Source organism: Onychostruthus taczanowskii, unplaced genomic scaffold, assembly GCF_017590055.1.
Source record: "Onychostruthus taczanowskii isolate IOZ18803 unplaced genomic scaffold, ASM1759005v1 scaffold21, whole genome shotgun sequence".
NCBI classification, from domain to species: Eukaryota; Metazoa; Chordata; class Aves; order Passeriformes; family Passeridae; genus Onychostruthus; species Onychostruthus taczanowskii.
Window position 1 is genome coordinate 1413356 of NW_024499351.1, and position 21610 is coordinate 1434965.

The 21610-nt window shown below is 47.8% G+C and overlaps 1 long non-coding RNA gene across 3 annotated transcripts; it reads right to left on the reverse strand.

Moving 5' to 3' along the window:
- Positions 1-17853: 17853 nt before the first annotated feature.
- Positions 17854-21592, reverse strand: LOC121335829. 3 transcript variants are annotated; one of them, XR_005952651.1, is made up of 3 exons: positions 21424-21592; positions 19044-19179; positions 17854-18422 (listed from the first exon to the last, which is right to left on the reverse strand). It is a non-coding gene; the product is annotated as an uncharacterized LOC121335829 (long non-coding RNA). The 3 variants fall into 3 exon arrangements; XR_005952652.1 differs by having other exon boundaries at positions 21485-21582; XR_005952653.1 differs by lacking the exon at positions 21424-21592 and adding an exon at positions 20609-21413.
- Between the last annotated feature and the right edge of the window lie 18 nt (positions 21593-21610).

Below are 21610 nucleotides of genomic sequence, written 5' to 3' on the forward strand. Positions count from 1 at the left end.
AGAGGAACCAAGCTGGAAAGAGAGCCAGGCTGGCCTGAGGGATAATCCCAAAAGCTACTGAATCTGGGAAAGGGGGAATATGGGCAGAAATAGAGAGAATTTAGGAGAATGGAGGAGGAGGATGAGTTAGCCCTGTGGTAAGGAGAAAGCAGACGATGAGACAGGACAGAAGGTGCTGGTGGGAGGTGGAAGTAGGACAGACAAGAGGTCAGGATGTGGAGATGTCAGCTGGATGATGTCCCTCAGGAGCAGCCCGCTGCTCAGGCAGGTGTGAGATGAGCAGCAGCAGTGTCACACCCAGCATGTCTCTGAGGGAGGCTGGCAGTCACCAAGCCCCAGCAAAGGCCACAAGGGCACAGCTGTGGGAGCACGTGGCAGGGGAAGTGTCCATGTCCGTGTCCGTGTCGCACGGTGCCTCGGCTGTGTTTGCTTTGGCGTTGGCAAGGCAAACGAGACCAAGCGGGAGAGAAGCAGAGTGCAGATGGCAGCTGGCATGGCTGGGGGTGGGCTGTGCTGTCTTGCCTCACTGGAGTCACAGCATGAGAGCAGAGACAGAGGGAAAAGTGCTGCTCGGACGACTCCAATCGACACTCCCAGGGAGAAGCCTGGGCAAAAGCCAAGAAGGGAAGTTGCCAGGAAGGCTGAGGAGGAAATCGTGCAGGTTAAAAAGCAAGACCGAGGCAGTGACAGCAGGAGAGCTTGCAGGTGGAAATGTCCCTGGCTACAGAGCTGGGGCAGGGCTTATGAAATTTTCCCAGAATTCCATGAAAGAGGATGTTCCTCTCGTCCCCACTAAGCCAGCAATTTTACAAAGCTATGTGCTTTGTAAGGAGCACACGGGATCTACAAGGACCTCTGTGCTGGTGAAGGCTCTTGCCCATATTCCCACCCAGCCCTTTCTGAAGCAGGATCCTCCTCTGGACATAGCAGGGGTCCAACACGGCTCAAGGTGAGAGTCTGGAGGGCAGAGTACAGGAATTTCTTCTATTTTTGGGCACAGTTTCAGTAGCCAGCCAGCTGCACCTTATGCCCAGTTCCACCCAGGTGTGCAGGTGCTGGAGGTGAGCGGGTGCCAGCTGGCTCCTTCTCCAAGTTGTGAATGCCTGCCGTGTCCTGCAGCAACCCTGGGGCTGTGGCTTGCTTGGAAATCCAGCCAAACCCCCATCTGCAGCAAAAAGAACAATGCAAGAAGAGGCAAGAGTCCGAGCTGGAGAAATTACCATCAAGCCATCCATGCTGTTCCCATGTGATATTCTACCCTTGCCTTTCTAAGGCAGATCAGCAGCACCTAAGTTAGGTGCTTTTGAGCACCTAACTAATCAGGACGTGCTTCACCTTTTCTCCTGACTCATATCCTGCTGTGGTACACTGAGTACACAGGAGCAAAAGGTTGAGATAACTTTCAGGCCACCATCCTTTAGTCAGGTTCATCCAATCCCATGAGCGGAGCTGCCAGAAGACTGGGAAGGAGGCGGCTCCCAGGGTACCACAGTTCCAGAAAACATGTGCTCATTACATCAAATGGAGGCTGCACTTTGGTACTCAGACTTAAAGGCTTCTATTCCATTTATGCCACTTTGACCGAATCAATATTATAAAGACAAATTGCTTGGCCAAACCACTGTTTCCCTTCCAGACTCCCCGGGTGAACACATTTGTGTTAGATTATATACACAGGAACAGGTTTTTCAGAGATTTATCACATTTACATGAGAGGAAGAAGGAAAAAGCAAATTATTAATCTACACCATTCCCACCTCTCTCTTGTCATGTCATGGAAGACGAGATGGGGTTGTGAGAAGAATTTCTGCAACCCCGGTCTGCTTGTTCTCCCTCAATAACTATTTTAACATCCTCTCCCTTTATGGATGTATAATTGTTACTGCATTGGAGCACTTGAAGTGGTCTTCAATTTTCATCCAAGCAGAGGAATGGGAAGAAGATCATAAGATAGAAAGGCCTTAACTATGTTTGCATCCAGTATCTACCAGCCCTTTTTTTGTGTGTGGTTTCCTCCTGTTTTTTATTATTTGATTCCAAATTAGTATCATTTAAGAAGTGACCATTTCACAGTGAATGCAGATTTTAATTGCTACATATAAAACTGGAAGTGATACTCCAGTGAAGCACTTTGTAAGAGTTTTAAGAGAAATCATGCCAGCTTGGGAGAAAGGAATGGTTTGGGTCTCTCTCCCTGCAGAGTTTTATTCAAACAACTTTTCCCAAGCAGTCGTAGAGCAGACAGAAAAGAACTGTAATTAAAAAGAGCTTACAAATCAATCTCAAGGTTGAATCAGAGCTGGAAGGGTAAATTAGATGTTGTTATGTTATTTACGTAGCTATTCACCCTTCCCAGAATGGCAGGATGGATTCAGCTCCACTGAAGGCTTTATTCATGGTCAGTACTGTGCATAATAACTGAGCCCCCACATTGCTCAGCTCACCATAACCACCACATTCCTGGGAGCAAGAGCATGTGTTAGATCTAGAACAAAGTGGAGGCACTGCAATAACTGTTAATATTTAATCACCAGGAGTTTTCCAGCCCTCTGGCAGAAGCCGGAGCTGGGGAGGGCATCCTCCGTTTGCAGTGAACACACGCTGCCCCGGTGGCACTGAGGACGAAACCTTAAACTTCTCAAGGTCCCTTTGATAAGAGAAACTCAGTTGACCTGGGAGCTGTTGTTCCCCAAAAAAACATTAAAAAAAGTGAATTCTGCTTTCTCTGCAGTTGTCCTTCTTGATTATGAGCTGGATTTGAATAAAACCCAAGGATTTCGCTGGTTACAAAGAGCAAAAACCCACTCTTCCTAAATGAATTTCTGCAGCAATATTTAAGCTGAGCTGTGTTTATTTCACCTGGTCTTCCACTCTGCAGGGCTGCCAGGTGATGGGCAGACATGGTCATCCATGGCCATCTGGGAGAGGCAGATCAGCTGGAGCCAAGCCAACCTTGGTTCCATCACTGGCATTTGCCCAGCCCTCGTCAGCTCTCACCTTCAGAAGAGACATGCGATGGTGTCACGGGTCTTGTCTGCTGCCACGACAGCCAAAAATACTGGTCCTGACTTCCAAGGATTTAAAGAAGGAGTAGACGACAGGTGGAAGACATAAGCTAGAAAGGAGATGGTATTTTTTTAGCTTCTTCTCCAAGGAAGCTGTTGACCCAACAGGGATACATGATGAGATAAAAAAGAGGAGATTTGAGACACTTGGACAACTTCAGGCGATGGGGTCTGGACAATGGTAAATGTCACATCCCTGTCAGGAGCCTACCCAAGTCTGTTGAGGTGAGCACTCTATGTGTAGAGACACGAGGCTTGACTCCATTTTCTCAGAAGGTTGATTTATTATCTTATGATATATATTATATTAAAATACTACATAAAAACTATACTAAAAGAACAGAGAGAAAAAGATCATCAGAAGGCTTGAAAGAACAGGAACAGAATAGAATGTATAACAAAATCTTGTGACTCTCAGAGTCCGATGCAGCTGCATCTGTGACTGGCTCTTAATTAGAAACAACCAACATGCACCAATCACAGATGCACCTGTTGCATTCCACAGGAGCAGATAGTTATTGTTTGCATTTCTTTCTTGGGGTCCTCAGCTCTTCAGGAGGGAAAAACCTTAGCAGAGGATTTTTCATAAAATATCATAGCTACACAAGTCAGAGTGAGATTTGGTGAAAAAGCATCCATGGAGAAGAGTGGCAATGAAGTCTGTCTTTTAAATTTACAGCCCAGGAACAACCCACTCTACAGTGTGGGACACATCCTGGATTATTGCTTTTAGGGAATCTATGCTGTTTTCCATCTCTAATTCAGCAAATAGATGGAGTTTCTTACAGAGCTTTTTCAAGATGATAAGTCACTAAATCATTTTGTCTCATTTTCCCCTGCAAAACTCCTGTCCTCCCTGCCTTGCCTCTGCCAGCATGTGAGCATCTTCAAGGTCCCAAGGGTCCCACATGACAAATGCCACAGCTGCTCCGCCTCATCCTGTTTGCCCCGTTTGAAAAAGTGACGTTGGAAAATGGTTTGTCTTCCAGCGTTACCTCTGAGAACCCACTCTGGCAGGACAGCTCCACATGCCTGTCTCGCCCTGGGGCCAGTGATTAGCAGGTGTTGTATTAGAGCTGCTTAAGTGAGCTCAGCCTCAGAGGCTCAGCTCTATTTATAGCTGAGTTCACCACCAGGGCTGTGCCAAGCAATGGACACGCGGTGGGACGTCATCCTCTGAGGTTCCTTACAAATCCTTGCAGTCCCCCAGAAGAGGTTGAACTGCGTAAGCACAAAAAAATGCACCCTTAGGACCTCAAATTATTGCTCTTGGTGCTCCCACAAAACCGCTGCACTTGGCCTTGGGTGGTACCAGGTCTTTAGGTTTGCCCCCGGAGGGTGGAAGGGCTGTGCCAACCCATGGGACACTCCTGCCTGCAGCCTGTGGAATGAAAAGATGGAAAGGTGGTTGCAGGGGATTGCCAGCCCAAACAGTGAGTGCAAACAAGGGCAGGTTGGAAGAGAACCTCCAGCAGGGTGTTATATGTGCCTCCATCTGGGTCATCTCTCATTTTGGGAGAGGTGGCAGGGCTCACTGCCACATCTCCCAGGAGCTGAGGAAAAGTCACGCCAACAAACAAGGATCTATTTTAATCACAGCCCTGACAACTGTCCCTCCTCCACAGGGGTTTGAAATGTCACCTTAAAGACAGGGGGCTTGGTACATGCTGTACAGCTTAATGAAAAAAGTCATGTGGAGCCTCGTGGATAGAAGTTTGCTGAGTTATACTGGGAAAATTAAGCACAAGTCACCCTCTGTCTGCATTTGGCATCAACACATTTATCATACTAAAGTCGTTTTCCATGTGGTGGTAGTGAAAGGCCAAATTCTGTCTCTGCATAATCAAACACATGTGCTGTCATTGAACTGGGACCCAGGACATTACAGATGGATTTATTTACTTCATCAGGAATTGCTGCCCCTTGGTAGCGGCACATAGTTCTTTAATACCAGCTGGATGTGAGCCCCCGTGGAGCAGATTTTGGTTAGTGTCCCTTGCAGTTTTCTGTGTGTACTTTTAAGTCCAGACATGCTTAGCCCCATTATTTCCCATGAAAATGGTGAATCTCTTAGTGGGTCTCATTAAAGTCTGAATTTACAGCTCAGTCTTGAAAAAAAATATAATTTGTATTTAACAGGAAAAATTCCTGTTAGAGTTATTGGAACGAAGCTTTGGACTCTGTGATCCTTGTGGGTTCCTTCCAACACAGGATATTCTATGATTGTACAGCTTAGAGAGGCAATGTAGAGTTTTAATCATCACAGCATTTTAAAACTTAAATTCCTCTTGGTGTTCAATTTTTTTCCTTGCATTTTGCCAGTTGACACTTAGGCGCAGAATTAATTACGAAGGATCAACTTTTACAGGTTCAGTCCAAGTGCTGCTCATATGAGTCCAATTGCCTGCTTATAGCCTTCTTCAGAGGATTAGGAAATTAAATCTCTTTAACTGAATAGCACTGGCTATCTAATTTCCACTTCCCATTTCATTGACATCAAGTGCAGAATATCAAAAAAACAATATATGGTAAGAATTAATGGCACATATTTGGCATCTGCTCCCAATAAAGCATTTGGGGAACAGACAATTGGATAAAAAAAAAGGAGGTCAGGGACCACAAATAAAAATAGCATTTCTTAAGGACTGATGACAATAGATACTCTGTCTCCTGCACTAGGAAAATGTACTGGTGTTTTACTGCTGTGTTTGTTATTTAACCACAGGACAACTCACAGCTACCGAAAATATTCCACTGAAGTCCTAGCATGCTGCTGGGTCCAACAAGTGTGTATTTTTAAGGGGGAAAAAAAGCAGAATTGTCTTCTCCTCCCCACCTGAGGGGGGTACAAGAAGACCAACGCCGCAGGAGCCGGTGGGACTGGGATGAGGAATGGCTCAGTAACCCTTCCCTGTCTCCCCCGGCAGCAGCCAGCGATGAAAGGCGCGCTCGGCAGGAGGGGCCATCAATGCCAGGATTGTAATGCAGCTTTCCCTCCCTTCCCGAGGTCCGTCTGCAGCCTTCCCGGCACAGAGCTGCCTTTTCAACAGCCCCCGCTATTTCTGGTGCTTTTTAGCCATCTCCTCATGGGATCAGCCTGGCTTCAAAACACCGCAGGGGACACAGGCAGAGCCTGCGCCAGGAGAGCAAAATGGGAGTGCAGGGTTGACCTGGAAGACGTGGAAAGCTGTGCATGAGGAATTACAAGCCATTACCTTATTACATGCTTGAAAAAAGGTATAGAGAAGCCCAGTTAGCTACAGCTCCACCCAAAACACGTGTGGGAAAGATTTAATGGGAGCCATGAACTGCCAAACTCCTCCTATGCCAGCACCCCTCCCTCCCAGCCTGGTTTTTCTAACAAGCAGCATTGCTGCCTTGCCTAGTGCTTAGCTCTGAAGCATCCAATGCCTCAACAAAGGCTGTTATGAGCCTAATTTATATTTGCTGTTTATGCTGGAACATTAATTTGCCTGGCAACCATGGACATTTTTCCCATGCTGGTTTACTATTATTTATGTACATTCACAGTGGCAGCTCTGCTTTGTACAGGGTTTACTGGGGAAGAGACTTGCTTGGTTTTCCTCTGTGCTGGCTCCTCCATGGCAGCTCAGCTGGGTGCTGGTGCACTTGTGGGACCAAATGCAGAGGTTCAGTTGAGCCAGAGACGAAAATGCCTCTGTTCTCACTTTGCTTCTGCTCCACCTTGGCACTTGCAGATGACTATTTCCAAGGCACATTGAAAGAACTCTGTGCAGTTCCAGTCTGCCTTTCAGCACCAAAAGCACCAGGGATCTCTTCTCTATGCAAAGCACCCTCTGTACTCAGACACCCCTTTTCCCATCACAGAGCTAGAAGTGCTGGGAATGGTTTGGGATAGGGGTGGGGGGGGGTCGGCTTGGCCAAAACTGCTTTGGCTGTGGTACAATATGACTACAGAGGTGATAATTTGGGAATATCCCTGACCCCCTCTACAGTGTGAGTTAGTATATGCTGGTGTGAAAACAGCCTATGGGTGGAGGTTTTGGACTTTTCCTCTTGGGATTTTGGGTCCAGACTGGGTTGATGGAGTGGTTCCTCTTGCAGACTTTTTCTTTTCAAGGAGAGCTGACAGCTTGCATCTCCTCGCCTGGGGAAACACGAAGCTGCAGAATATTTCTGCAGCTCCTTTTCTTCATGCTTTTGTTAGACACAGCTTCACAACCATCCTGCCCAAGCTGGGAACGTGCATTTGAGATAGTTTGTTTTTTTTTGTTCCTGGGGGCCAAGTGGCAAAGAGCGAGTTGTAAACACATCCATTCCTTAGCCCCCAGCCACATCCCAGCTGCCTTGGAGGAAGGTCACCAGCCAGGCTGTGGGCTGGGATGCTTTGAAGGGCTGTGCTGAAGTCATGAGTGATCCACACCCTGTGCTGCTGATGTAATCACAGCAGAACTGCAGGATTCACAACAGTGGAAGATACAGCCCTGATAATTTAAATTCTGTTCTCGTGTTCTCTGCTTGCTAACTCGCACATTGCTGGATGTCTCTGGGCTTGGTTTCGTTGGAGTCTCCACCTAAGCCCTCCTAAGCTTCAGAGGAGCTGGATCAGAAAGAAGCAGCTGGGTCCTTATTTTAGAAGAAACCCTGGATCAGGCTCTAAGCACTTAATATATGGGAGAATTTAGACACACTCTGCTCGTCATAAAGCAGAGAGGCAGACAGCTGAGCTGAGGTCCAGCTTGCTAGGAACAACCTTCCTGCAGAGGTACAGCTCACCTGGAAGTGCTCCCTGAGCTGCTCATGGCCCAAAATTATCCTCTTGCATCTGGGACAAGGAGGGGATTCAGAACTCTTGTCCTCCTAGCTGGTCCAGGGGAAATAGAGAGAGAAGAGGCATTGCAGCTGAAAGAAATGAAGCTACCTGGGGGAAACAGAAGGAAAGCGAGGGAAAAACATCATGGCAGAAGACAGTGATTAGGGAAAAATTAGGTTTAGAGTGGGAAATGCCTGCAGATAGAAGTCCTAGGAAGAAAAGTGATGGATGAGTGTGAGAAAATAAGAAACCACAGGTCACCAAAGTGATTGCAGGAAGGTCTGTGAATGTGATTCTTTTGTATTGGCTGTGACTGGGAGATGATCCAAAAATGCTCCAAGATCCATCTGTGCCTGTCCTTTGGCCTACTCTGACTCTCTCTCCCAGAACAACATTTCTTCTGGATCAAATTTTTGGGCAGGTGAGGGTAACAGGAAAGTTTCAGGACATGAAGAAATCTTTGCATCTTTTTATTTGTTTTAATTTGAAATTGTTAAGCCATGTAAACATGTATTTTTATTTAAATTTAAAAAATGCTCATACACATACCTAGTTGTGTTTATTTATATACAAACATCTCTTCCCCCCATGCTGAACCAGGTTGCTTCTCAGCTGTTCATCCCACTTAACCATAATTTTTCCTTTGAGAGCCCTGGCAGCAATAAAGCTCTATGGAGCTATCCCTCTGCTTATGGAGGGAATGAGGCTGATCCCCTCCCTCCACTAACCCACTGGGTGTGGGGCTGGCACTGTTATCCCACAGCTCATACCTCCAGCAAAACCTCCCACTGCAGGAGAAAGTCCTTCCTAAGATCTCTAATCTGCTGTGGAGCAAAGGTGGCCAAGGAGTTTTCCCTTTGCCAGAAGCGCTGGTGCTGGAAAGGGCAGGACACCTGGTGTGAAGGAGATGGAGTCCCAGTTTCCCCCAGCCATTCCACCAGGGCTGAGGTCCCCGATACTGCCAGCTGGGCATACTGGTTTAGCTGGATTTTCACGTTCCTTTACTTATCACAGGTTACTTCTGAGCAGCACAGGACAGGGCTGAGCTGCCCTGGGAAGTGAGTGGGAGGGAATGCAGTGTTCTGGCTCCTCTGTCTGAGCTCCTGTGCCACCCCAATGCTGGTACCCAGGACTCGAGGTGCCTGGGGTGAGTAGAGGTGTCCTTCCCACGTGTTCAGACACCCCAGCTCCCTCCCTCCCTTCCTCCCTCCCTCGCTGCCCCACAGGCTCAGGGAGGTTGGGAGAGTGTCCTGCCAGCAAAACACTTTTCCTGCATTATTTTACTGGCAGGGAAATGTAAACCATTGGCTGCACTTCTTTGCTGACTCAAAGCTGTGATAGATGATGCTGTAATCCAAATGTCACCGGAGCTGTGACCTTACATCAGGTGACTGGGGTCGCGGGTCTCATGACTGCTCTCATATTTTTGGAGCTGTGCTTAGCCCAGAGATAAGGCTTCCCTTGCAACTTCATTTCCCCGCAGAGATCATGGCCACGTGTGTGCAGTCCTGTGCCTTGGGACACACCACTGGCAGCTTCTGGGAGATCCTGAGGCATGAGGAAGGGCTGTTGGGGCTGATGGGTTCCTCTCTATTTTAAGAGGGTTCTTCCTTCTTAAAAGGCCAAGCACTGGCATCTTGTGCCCAAATGGTCACTTCCAAGCCACAGGTGCATCCCTGGCACTTTGGCTTCAAACGTTGTTCTGTGGACAATCTATTGCTTTATTTGAAAATAATATAGAAAGATCCTTTCCTTTCTCAGTACTACTAATACAGAAAAGTTGAGCTTCTTTTCAGGTTTGTATCCAGTTCAAAATAGGTCTGAAGTTTAGGGAGTGTTCAGTGATAGAAGTTTGTCAGGGTCGACACTGAAGGGAGTTTTACTGGTTTGTTAGGGTTAATACACCCCTGGAGACACCTGCAAATGGACTTAGCAACATTTTTATTCTGCTTTTATTGAATCGATATCAATCAGCTCTTCAGGTAGTTTCCTGAATGTATTTTGTTTTGTTTTTATTTGTTGTGAAAGACCTGACTCTCTTTGACCAGAAAGATGCTTTCATTTCACCTGGGGGCAGATGGGGCCTTTGAGAGCCCCATCAGCCTCGTCTGCTGGTGGTCTGTGATGTGTGCCAGTCCCTCCAAATGCATATGGAGATCCCATTTGCCTTAAGAGCATTTTACATCCTCCCAGGGTATTTTAAGGCTGGGTCAGTGTAAAGTGGCTTTTGTATTAAGGAGTATCAGGCCCAGGGATTTTGTAACTCCACTTACTGCAATTCTCATAATCAGCTTGAAGTCTCTAATTAGCTGCATTAATGACTCAGCCCTGCAGACAACTCTTGAAGGTGAAGGGTGACATGCTGGAGTTGCTCTCTTATCTGGGAAAGGCTGAGATTGTATTGTGTCTTTTTTTAAAAGGAGAGTTGAGCAGCCAAGAAATTTACCCTCTCCCCAGGTTTCATTAAAGGCATTAAAAGCCATTTGATATGTTCAAAAGCCATATCCACCTCTCTTCTGCTCAGATCAGGTGTCCCTCCAAATTAGCTTTAAAAGATACAATTGCCCATCGGTTGAGCTTCCTGGAGGCCACCGGTTACATCAACATTTCAGATCCATCAGGTGAGGCCTGGGTTGGTTCAGGACCATGGTTTTCCCCAGGGAATTGTGGCACCTGGAGCTCAGTGGGTGATATGCCTGGCTGGATCCAGCTCCAGGCTGGTCCATGGAGCAGGGGATTGGGAGAAGAAATGAGCCCATTCTGCACAAATTTAATTAAAGCCTGACAAGAGAATGGAGGAAGTTCTTGACAAAAGGGACTATGAAATTTGAAAGGAAAGCTGCTTTGCCGGCTCTCGTTGAGTGAATAGCTGCTGGAGTTTCTTGGGTCCCCATAAATGGCTATAATTTGCTTTTCAACAGCTTCTACTAATGGTTTTGCAGAAGTATCTCATTAAAGTTTATGGGAGCTTCTAATCTTCCAGGAGACTAAAAAATGCAGAAGTTGCTCAGTGCCTTCACATGAATTCTTGAGCTGATCTCATCAAACTTCCATCTCCAGAAAAAAGTCCTGTGCTTATTTCCTGACAAGCTGTCGTGTTTCCAGCTCGGTGGCTTTGTGTCCCCACTTCACAGACAGCCAGATGAAATCCACTGTCCCACGGGGCTGCAACCGACACATGGGAGGGGAGACCCAAGAAGCTGCAGCCCGATCCTGGAGGTGTCATTCACTTGAGAATTCAGGATTTTAATGCCTGTTGCGAGGTTTTCTGCTGCTGGGCAGGTAAAAAATCATCTGTGGCAGCAAGGGTGCTGCTGTGCCCAGCCCTGCAGAGCAGACATTGCAGCTCTGGGCCTGCAGCACCGTGTGGAGCTTGTAAGGCTGTGCAGGGTTGCTGGGGGGTGGTGGGAGCTGCAGCCCCCTTCTGCCATAAATCCTGGCAGTGATAACTGCATTCCTCATGGGAGGCCCCTGAAAGAGGGACCCTGGGCAAGCAGGGGCAGGGGTGGTGCTCTCCCAGCCCTGCAGGCTGCCTTAACCAGATCTTGCTTTGCCATGTCAGCTTTTTGGACGTCTCTCCCTCAGGATGAGCTCTCCAAAGGGTCTGGCAGGTGGATTCTTGCATGCTGGGGGACAGCAGCACCCCACTGCATCCCGGGGGGCTGGAGCCTCCTGGGGGCAGGGAGAGGGGGCTGTGACAAGGGAGGGTGGTGGCTCTGCAGCTGGAGGCAGGGTTTGGTCATGCCATGCAGCTGCTGGTCATGCCAGCTCAGCACTGACACTGGGACAGAGGGCAAGGAGGACAGCTGGCATCTGTGCTGGGCTGGGCAGAGCTGCCACGAGCTGAGGACCAGCCCCTTGAGCTCCATGCTCAGCAGGAAAAGCACCAAGCAGAAATGCCACATCCCCTGGAGATGTAGTATTTTGGGGTTTTTTGGGTTTTTTTGTTCTGTTTTGGTGGGGGTTTTTTGTTTGTTTGGGTGGTTTTTTTTGTTTTTGTTTTAAACTTCCTTCTCAGTTCCAAACTTACCAAAGCGGCTGAATGGCAAACCCTGTCTCAAAGCCGAGTGTGGTGGATGAGAGGTGTCAAAGCTTGGGTGAGCTCGGTCACATTATCCATCTAGCTGTATGTACATATACGTGCAGAGCATTTTCAGCCGCTGCCTGGCCCGGCACTGGTTCAAATCCATGGGGCTGACAAAGCCAGCAGCATGGTCCCCTCACGCACCAGAACATGGCCCAGCACGCCGGCCATCACAGTAAATCTGCTTGCTGCTTGCCTTATTTGAGCCTTCCAACTGGCAGCACTGCAGCTCCCGCGGCGTGACCTTCCTTACAAATAATTTCCCAGAGTTTTCTGCTGGAAGCTGCAGGGTTTGGCTCCTCGGCGGCGTTTGTAGGGAGCGGGAGCCCCGCGCTCCCGCCGGCTCCTCGCACCCCGCGCGGCCCGGGCTGGGCAGCGCTGGGTGAGGGCGCTCCCCACGGCTATGGATAAAGCCCGGGGAGCATCCCGTGCTGGGCAGCTATTCCTCATCAGCACAGCCAAACTCCTGGGACAGCCTCTTCACTCAAGCAGAGAACTTTTATTGCCTTTGATAAGCTTGTAAAACATTTCTGGCTGCTTCTGGATTTCTCCAGCAAAGACATGTAGCAGAAGATTAAACTCGCTCGTGTTTCACCCCAGAGCTTAACAAAACCAAGGGAAAAAAAAAAAAAAAAAAAAAAAAAAAAAAAAAAAAAAAAAAGGAAAGTGCTCTTGAACAGGTCAGTTGTGGTTTAGCTGTGGAGAAAGCGTGACTTTGAAGCAGCCACCTTCATACAGAATCACACAATCACATATTGGAAAAGAACTTTGAGTCCCTAAGGCCATTGAGATATTAGATAATTTTGGAGGAATTTGATCAGGACCCATTTGCAGAATGGGAAAGGCTGTTGGCTTTCAGGAGTTGCTGATGGGGCAAAATGCAGCTCTTGGAGCACAGGGCACATATGCTCCTGCAACAAGCAGAGCCTGAGGAAGCAGAGGCACCCCAGGTCTCCTGTCCTGTCCCTCCCTAGCTGTGGCTCTGCTGCTGGAATGAGGCTGCTTGCTCAGGCTCCTCGCTGGCTCATCTTGTCATTCAGAGACCTGGGTTCCTATCCTGACCTCTATTTCTGAGGTGCTGAGCAATGATCCTCAGGAATCCTCACTGTGCTTCCCTTGACAAATGTTTTTTTGGGCAAGGCTCTTTGGGGCTCATTGTACGTCAACCCCAGCGGAAACTTCATCAGGGTTGAAAATTTTAGGACACCTCCTCTGTGAAAATGTACCCAGGACAGAAGGGTCTGGCTTTTTATCTGTGATGTTCACCCTTCATGGCTGGACTCAAAGCACAGTTTCACTGCATGGGCTGCACTTTCAATAATCATGTCCTTGGAAATGGATAAAACATTAAACATATTTCACAGTTAACAGATTTATCATCCAACATCCAAAGAACAGTACTGGGGGCAAACTTCAACCCCCTCCACCCCGAGCTTTGTTGGAAAGGATGACAGCTGATAGTGCTCTGAGAGGATTTGTGCTGCCACCAGCAAAGCCTGAACAGCTGTGAGGTCATCCAAAAGCATCCGACATTCTGACTTTGCCATCAAAAAGGGATTATGGTGGCAATATCATGGAATCCTAGAATGGTTGGCATTGGAAGGGACCTTAAAGTTCCAAACCACCCCCTTGCTGGGCAGGGACACTGCTGTGCAGTGGTGTGGACACTGGAAATAAATTGTTTTCTGATGTTTCATCTGGCTCCTCCATAACTATTTAGTAGCATGAAAAAAACATGGTTAGCAGGGGTTCCAGCTAAAGTATTTTGTCTCTCTCTAACTAAGGAAGGGAAGCAAATGTGGCCTTAAATAAAAGGATTTACTATGTGGGAGAAATTGTGAAAAAGGTTTCACAGAGATGGGGCTGGGCAGGCCAGTGCGGAGCGGGCAAGAAATAAAGGATCAAATCCACCTGTTTCCATTGGAGAAAGGGCAAAAAAGCAGGGCAGGTTTTGTGGGGAGTTGCTGTCCTACCACAAAAGTACTTGAGAACATTTCCAAGGGGCTTCAAGGAAATTGTCTGGCAGTGGACGACTTAGCTAGAACATGGAAAAGGTGAAAAACATGTCAGTTTGTGGCAATAAATGCATAATCTTTTCCTTTCTATTACAAACTGTATTTTCAGAGAATGCTCCCAAAATGAACAGGTCAAAAACTGAACCAAAATGAAGGCAACAAGTCATTGATGACAACTCCATGATTTGAAATGGGTTAGCAGCTGCTAACTCCCTGCCTTCCTCCTAAATATCCCAAAATATAAGCACTGAAGGGACCTGAAGCGGGGGTTCAACAGGACCACATGGTCTTTGCAGTTTTGTCCCAGGGGCAGGACAGCCCAACGGAGTCACAGCGCCAGGCTTGAGGCCATCCTGAATTTTGTCCAGCAAGAGCCTGCCAAATCCCATGAGGACACCTCATCCCTGCTCCATGAAATCACTGCAGTGTGACCTCGGGAAGACAGCTCTCACACCACCCGTTGTGTCTGGGAGAAGCAGCTGTGGAGAGGCACTCCGCTCTTGGGAAGCCTCCACGTCACCGATGGAGTTGTGGGATGCAGCAGCTTCGGTCGTGGCTTTCTGTTGGGTCTTCCCAATCCTGCCACCCCAGCCTGCACCCCACTAACACAAAGCAAAACAGTGAGTCCCATTTGCTCCTGCTGGCTCCCTCAGCAGCAGCACTGAGGATGCGGTGCAGGGGAAAACCGCGAGGTCACCACTGGCCCTTTGGGCTGCTCCACCCTCAGGGTGCTTGGCAGCACCACCATCAAGGGATAGGCTTCTGCCAGATGAACCACGGGCCCAGAAAATATCTGGTGGCCTTGAGAGGTTTTTGTATGCTTGAAAACAGGTGATGTTTTGTTCCTTACTCCGGCAGTGGTGCATATAATCCTCCATGTGAGGCTGGTGATCTGCCAGTAAGGGGCACAACCATTGCAAGAAATAAAGCAGAAATTAATTTATTTTATGCATTTCAAGGGGAGAAAAAGGATCACGTGGACACACTGGGGTTGGTCTTCTGCTTGGTTTTGCAGTGTTGCAGGACTGGGAGTTGGCTGAAGAGCACTGCTCCCTCTCTGGGACAAACTGTTGTGCTGTTGCAAGTGGGCTTGTGAGCACAGGTTTAATTTTCCCTCAGAAACCAACTGGGTAAAGGTTCAAGAAAAAACATTCAGAAATGTAATGAATAAGGAGAAAAAAAAAGTCATCTCTCTGGAGGGGACATTGTTGGGAAGAGAGTTTTTGCAAAGCTGGGGCTGCTGCAGAAGCCTGGGCATGATCCCAGCACATGGGAGGGAAGGGCTGCTGAACAAACAGAGCATTGAATGATGCCAGTAGGTCTTTCCTGTGCATTTCTGCTCCTTGTTTGCCTCAGGGATTAATGTGTGTGTGTTAATAAACTCAGTAGCATTTAGAAGGAAGCCTAGATTTTGTTTCATTCTTGATTTTTTCTCTTTGTATTTGATAGCACATGGTTAATACAGAATTGCAGGTAAAAGAAGTAGATACAGAGGTAGCTAAGTAAGTATTCAGCCAAATTATTTTTGTGATACGTGGGGATAGGAGACAGACATTTTTACATGTCAGATAAATTTGCTGTTCTGATTTGTGGTTTAATCACCTCACAACTAGGGGTTAACCCTTCTCTTTCACCTTAAGCCTCTGCTGCAGTTCAGTTCCATGAGAATATTACATATTTCCCTTCTCATCCAGATTCTAATGTCACCTTAAATTAATCTTGCTTTAAAACTTACTATTAAACTTCAAAATTAAAACTAAAATTCTCTGCATCTTGTCAGATGAAGCACAAACTAGTGCATTTAGGCATGTCTCTCTTAACTGCTTGAAGATATTCCCTGTTTTCATAATCTGAGACTTTGTATTAGGACATGTCAGTAGTTTAAATTTCTCCCACATGATCAAGAACAGGAGCTATCCAGAGAGGATGACCAGAAATTTTAGCCCTAGAAAGGGTCCATCAGGAACCTCAGCAAGCCCAGCAAAGGCAAATGCCAGAGCAGAGACCAGGCTGGAGGCAGGCTCTTCTCAGAGGCTATACACGGGGCAGTGGGCACAAGGTGGAAGAAGAGAAATGTCAGCTGGCTACCAGGAAAAAACGTGTTTTCCATGAGAGTGATCCAACAATGGAGCCCAACAAGACTGTGGAATATCTGTCCTGGGATATGAAAACCTTGGTCCCGAGCAACCTGATCCAGCAGGAGTTGGAGGAGGTGCCTCCAGAGGTCCCAGCTCCAGAGCTCCTTCCTGGCCTCTGTTTTTCTGCAGATCTATGACTCATTAGGAAAACCCCATGGTCTATTGGTAGAGAAACCTGAAAAACTACAGTAACTCCTTTAGTCTGGCTCTCAATTCACCTGTTTGGTGCTTTCCATAGCCAGGTTCACCATGCCCCAGTGCATGTCCTTTCTTTCTGCATGTCCAACATTTAAGACCCAATTACTGCCCGGTCAAACACCTCTTCATGCTCTGCTTGGCCAGGTGGAGTGACCTGGAAACCATCTCTCTTCCTTTGACTCCAGCTGCCAGGCAGGCACCAAAATCCTAATGAGATGTTTCACCAAACCCACAGGTGGAGCCCCCAGCAGTGTTAGTCCCTAATCCTCTGGGCTAGGAAGCTTTGATGTCACCCAGCCCAGTCATCCTCAGTGGGGCAGTGAGGGAGGCTGATCGCCCAGTGGCTGAGCCCCAACCCTGGCACACCTCCAGGCCCAGGGCAAGCCCTCAGCACCAGCATCCCAAGGTCCACCACCATGCTCCTGGCTGCAGGGAACCTGCCTGACCATGGGCGCAAACCTGGGATTGCTGGGTGGGCACACAGAAGCCAAGCTGTGGTCATTGGGTCTGAACTAGGCCCTGGATGCAGCCCTGGGCACGCAGGGGAGGAAGGGGAAGGCTCTCAGCCTGCTGCAGGCGTAATGAGCTGATTTTTTCTCCCATGTCTCCAGCACTTGGCTTCCAGCCCCGAAAGGAAGAACACCATGCCAAGAATTTCCACGGCTGTGTCCAACAGAGCAAGCTGACACCTGATTTGCTGTTAATTATAGCGGTGGGAATAGGTCCAGGGGCAAATGTGAAAGGGTGACAACCGGGTGGCGATAAGGACAAGACTCATCTGTCGTTCGTCATAAGGGCTTGTCAGGAGGGTTTTGTTTTCTGTGGAAAACCAGTAGGAAGACTTCCAGCACGCAGAGAAGCAGCTGGCAGGACAGGATCTGTAGGAACCCTGCCTTCCCCTCTGGCTGTCTTCCCCCCAGCACCTCAGACCGGAGGGGGCTGTGTTGTTCCCTACACCCCCGTCCCAGCCCCTCAGCGTGGTTTGCGTGCCGGCGTGCCACCAGGCGCCAGCAGCCACAAAATTCCTTCAAGAAGGGAGGTAAAAATAGACCTTGAATTATTCCAGACCTTTTGTCCAGCCTATCTGTGGGCAAAATAATCCCCATTCCCTTGTGAGGCCTGAGCAACTCCAGCCATTCCCAGCACCACCGAACTCCCACCAAACCAGGAGACCCTGCCCTTGCAGCCTCTGTTCTGCTCCTCTTTGCATAATTTGCTATTCAAAAATGCTTCTGCTCCAAGGGGGAGCACCCAAAACCTGTAGATAGCTCCTGTTGAGGTTGTTAACAGGGGATTTTTAGGTGCAACCAGGCTTTTGTGATTCAGTGGCTTTCAGCTGTTGCCCCAATGGTGTGCTGTGTGTCCTTGCTTTAAACATGGGAAAGGGACAGAGAAAAAGATATAGAATTAAAAATATTTTCTTATTTTAATTTAATATTTTATTTTGTTCCAGCATTGAACCATGTGGAGTTGAACAATGGCTGTGTGAGAATATCATAAGCAGATAGAACCCAGTTTCTTATTTTAATTTAATTTAATATTGTATTTTGTTCCAGCATTGAACCATGTGGAGTTGAACAATGGCTGTGTGAGCACAGCATAGGCAGGGAGAACCCTGTTTCTTAAACTAAACTAAACGAAAATGAAATTAAATGTGGATTTTTATAATTTTTTTAACAATTGGGAAGGATTTCAGAAGAAGGCAGTCACAGCTTTCTGCACCTCATGTTGAAGCCCTGGGGTACCACAGACCTGTGCCACAGGGATATTTTTTAATGATGCCCTTTGAAACCTTTTATCTGTTTGCTGCTATTAAACTCGTTAATGCTTCACGTCCTGCCCGGCCGATGCCCGAGCACGGATTGTTTGAACTCGGCTGCTCCCCAGCCCGCAGGGACAATTGGACGGGGAAGAGGGAGTGGGAGCGATGGTGATGAGCCTCCGCTTGTTTGGGAAATACTGCAAACGGGTGTTGGTCAGGAAACAAAGCTCCGGAGCAGCCGGGAATGTGCCGGGCAGCTGCTGCACTCGCTGGACAAACAGGAGCCGGAAGGGCTCAGGTGCAACCGTGCCCCACCCAAGGGGGCCCAGAGGTGGCCTCTGACTGCTGCCAGTCACTCACTGTCCCTTCCGGCCAAAATTCACATTTAAAAAAGACAAAATGCAAAGAAAAATTACAACACGTAACTATATATATTATACAGGTTTTATAGACTGTGTAAATACATACATCCGTAATGTAAACGTATATAGATAAAATATATATAAATCTTTAAGTATTAAAGATTTATATTATATACACACACATCCTCGGGGATCTCTGTGTGTATCATGTCTACTTTGCTGGATGCCTGGATGCACCTGGAATTATATGTATATTATATAAATTCCTGAATTTATATTGTAGATAAAGTTGTAAATATATATTTATATAATACAGAAAAAATATCCTATGTGTATAATACACATAAGATATAGAAATCACATATACACATTACTACATATATGCATATCACTACATATTTATTATTACATACATGTTGCAATATTATATATTGTATATTTGTATTATGTACTGATATCATATGTAAATTATACATACATCTCTATTTATAGTATATATTACTATTAAATATATATAATTAAGAAAGAAATGGCCATAAAGCAGCTGTGTTACCATTTATCTCACTTGAACAACAACAAAGATTTTTCTATTCTTCCCTAGTCAATAAATTAAAATGTTCACACCTTGGCTTTCCAGTTGCCTCCCAGCCATATTTTCTTGGCATCTGCACTGTCTTTTCCCCATAAACACACAGATTTCCTTTATCTGTTGACCCTTCTCAGCTCAAACAAATCAGTTCATTGGCAATAAATGAAGTGGCTGAAAAACAAAGGAGAGAGGGAAAATAAATGTCCTCAGTGGGAAAATTAGTAAAGAGAGCTAAGGAAGAAATAAATGAGTGAGAATGAAAAGGTGATGCTGGGTCTTCACAAGGGCTTTTCCACCTCCCCTTGTCACCACCCACCTGCAAGCCAGGAATGAGCCCATCCAAAAGCCAACTTTCCCAGCCAAAAACTGCCAATGCTGAGCGAAAACTGGGATGGGAGAAAGGCTGGACGAAGGCAGCGGACAAGACCAATACTTTTGGCAGCATCTTGCACTGGTGTAAGCTTTTCAGTCGCTGAGACCAAAAGAAATCACTACTAGAGTATTTATATATTTTATTTACGAGGCATATTTATGAGGCAGTTTATACATGAGGCACAAAACCAGGCAGTGGCTTGGGTTTGGTGCCTCTGTCCCGCTGTTCCTTTGTGATGCAGCCCCAGGTTCCTGGAAGATGCTGAACCCCCTGGCTGAGATGGTGACATCAGGCACTGGGGGAGCAAAAGGTTCTTTTCCATTTGGGGCATTTAGACCTCTCTTTGGCATTTCTGTGTCTACTTAACCTGAAATGTTGGTGCAGGTGGATGGGCTCCAGTGGCACCAGGAGCTGCAGAGCAGCTTGCCTGTGTGCTGCGAGATAAACCTCTCCTGAGTTTAACCCAGCTCAAGAGCTTTACCAGACTTTGCTGGCTTTGGACAGATTGGCTCTGGTTACCTCCTCAGTGACACTGACTGACACCACCAGTGCTCAGTATTGACTGTTCCCTTCCTTCCATAAAATGCAGGGAAGGAAGGAGCGTTATCCCCTGGTTCCAACGCAGCGAGACAGGTAACTGGAATTTAGTTTTATTGCTGGCAGATAAAAAGTTATCTCTGCTTATTACCCTGAAAGTCATGCCTATAATTATCCTTTCAAAGGACAAAAGTTGGCCCAGCCCTATCCAGAGATTACCTAGTTTGTGTTTGGCTTGCAGGTATTGGATGTGGCATCACAGCAGAGCTGTGCAGTAGGAAGAGAGCAACAGGTTTAAATTAAAGCATTTTAATTAACAGTGGAAGGACAGGAGTGGGGCTGATCTTGCATTTAAGACAACAGCAACCTGCCATCAATGTTTAGAGAAAAGGATTAGGATTTTGCTGAAGTTCTGGAGTGAATCCAGGACTTTTTTCCTGGTGGATCCAGGGTATTAAGAGGAGCCTCTTCCCTGATGTCAAGAAGGCAGCATGCAGTGAGCCCTGTACTGTCCGGTGGTACAAAATGAAAAGGGATGCTCCCAGTGGATTGGGATGTAAAATTCACAGGGTCTTTGCATTTTTGGTTTTCTTAAAAGCCAAGGAACAGACAGATGCAGAGGTGAGCCATCCCACCCCCGAATGGACTGGCTCATCCTGGTGGTTACCTGGTTTATCCCAGAGAACTTACATGGAGCTTCAGCCAGGAGGGATGAAGACCACCCTGCCCATCCCAGGCAAGGCTGCACCCATCCGCCTTTTGAGACTGGAATTCAGCAGCACCCTGCCAATCCCCACATCCCTGTCCTCATGGCAACAGGGCACTGCTCTGTTTGACTGGCCTGCAGTTTGACTCCACGTGGGTGTGAGGATTCGGGGATGCGTTACGTACGATTTTATACACAAGCACGTATCGCAAGGCCATACAGAGCTGATTTAAAGACCAAAGAGAAAGCAAAAACCAGGGTGGTGATTTGCCTGCTGGGAGCTGGGAGGTATTTATGGCAGGCAGGGTCACCGGGGTTTCCACCATAACTGGGTGTCACCACAGTGCACACGGAAGACCAAGCACTGCTGGGAAGTGTCTGCAGGAAAAAACAGGGAAAATAGTCGGCCAAGACAGAAATCAGAGCCCAGCTGAGGAGCAATGCCTGCCCTCTGGCACCTGCGCGCTTCCCAGGGCCCCGGCACCTCCCCAGACCTGAACGTGGCCATGAACCTGGGGTGGAATGCCATGGGTGGAGATGCTTTAACTCACGGTACACTCCACAAATCAGAAATACTTAACAGAATCACAGAACCGATTAGGCTGGAAAAGTCCTCTGGGATCATCGTGTCCAGCCTATGACCGAGCACCGGGTCAGTCAGACCGGGGCACCGAGTGAAACCTCCAGTCTTCCCTGAAACACCTCTGTGGGCAGTGACTCCACCGCCGCCCCGGGCAGCCCATTCCAATGCCAAACCACCCTGCCCGTGAAGAAATCCTTCTTACTGCCCAACCCAAACCTCCTCTGGCCAGGTCCCTCCGGGGCAGACAGCGGCAGGATGAGAGGAGGCCGAGTCCCACCTGGCTACGGCCGCCAGCCCGGGAGCCGTGGGGCGAGAGGGCCGCCCCGAGCCCCTTTTCGGGGCCGCCGCTCCCGCCCCGCTTCCCGCGGCCGCCGCTCGGGCCCGGGGGGCGGCTCCGGGCCCC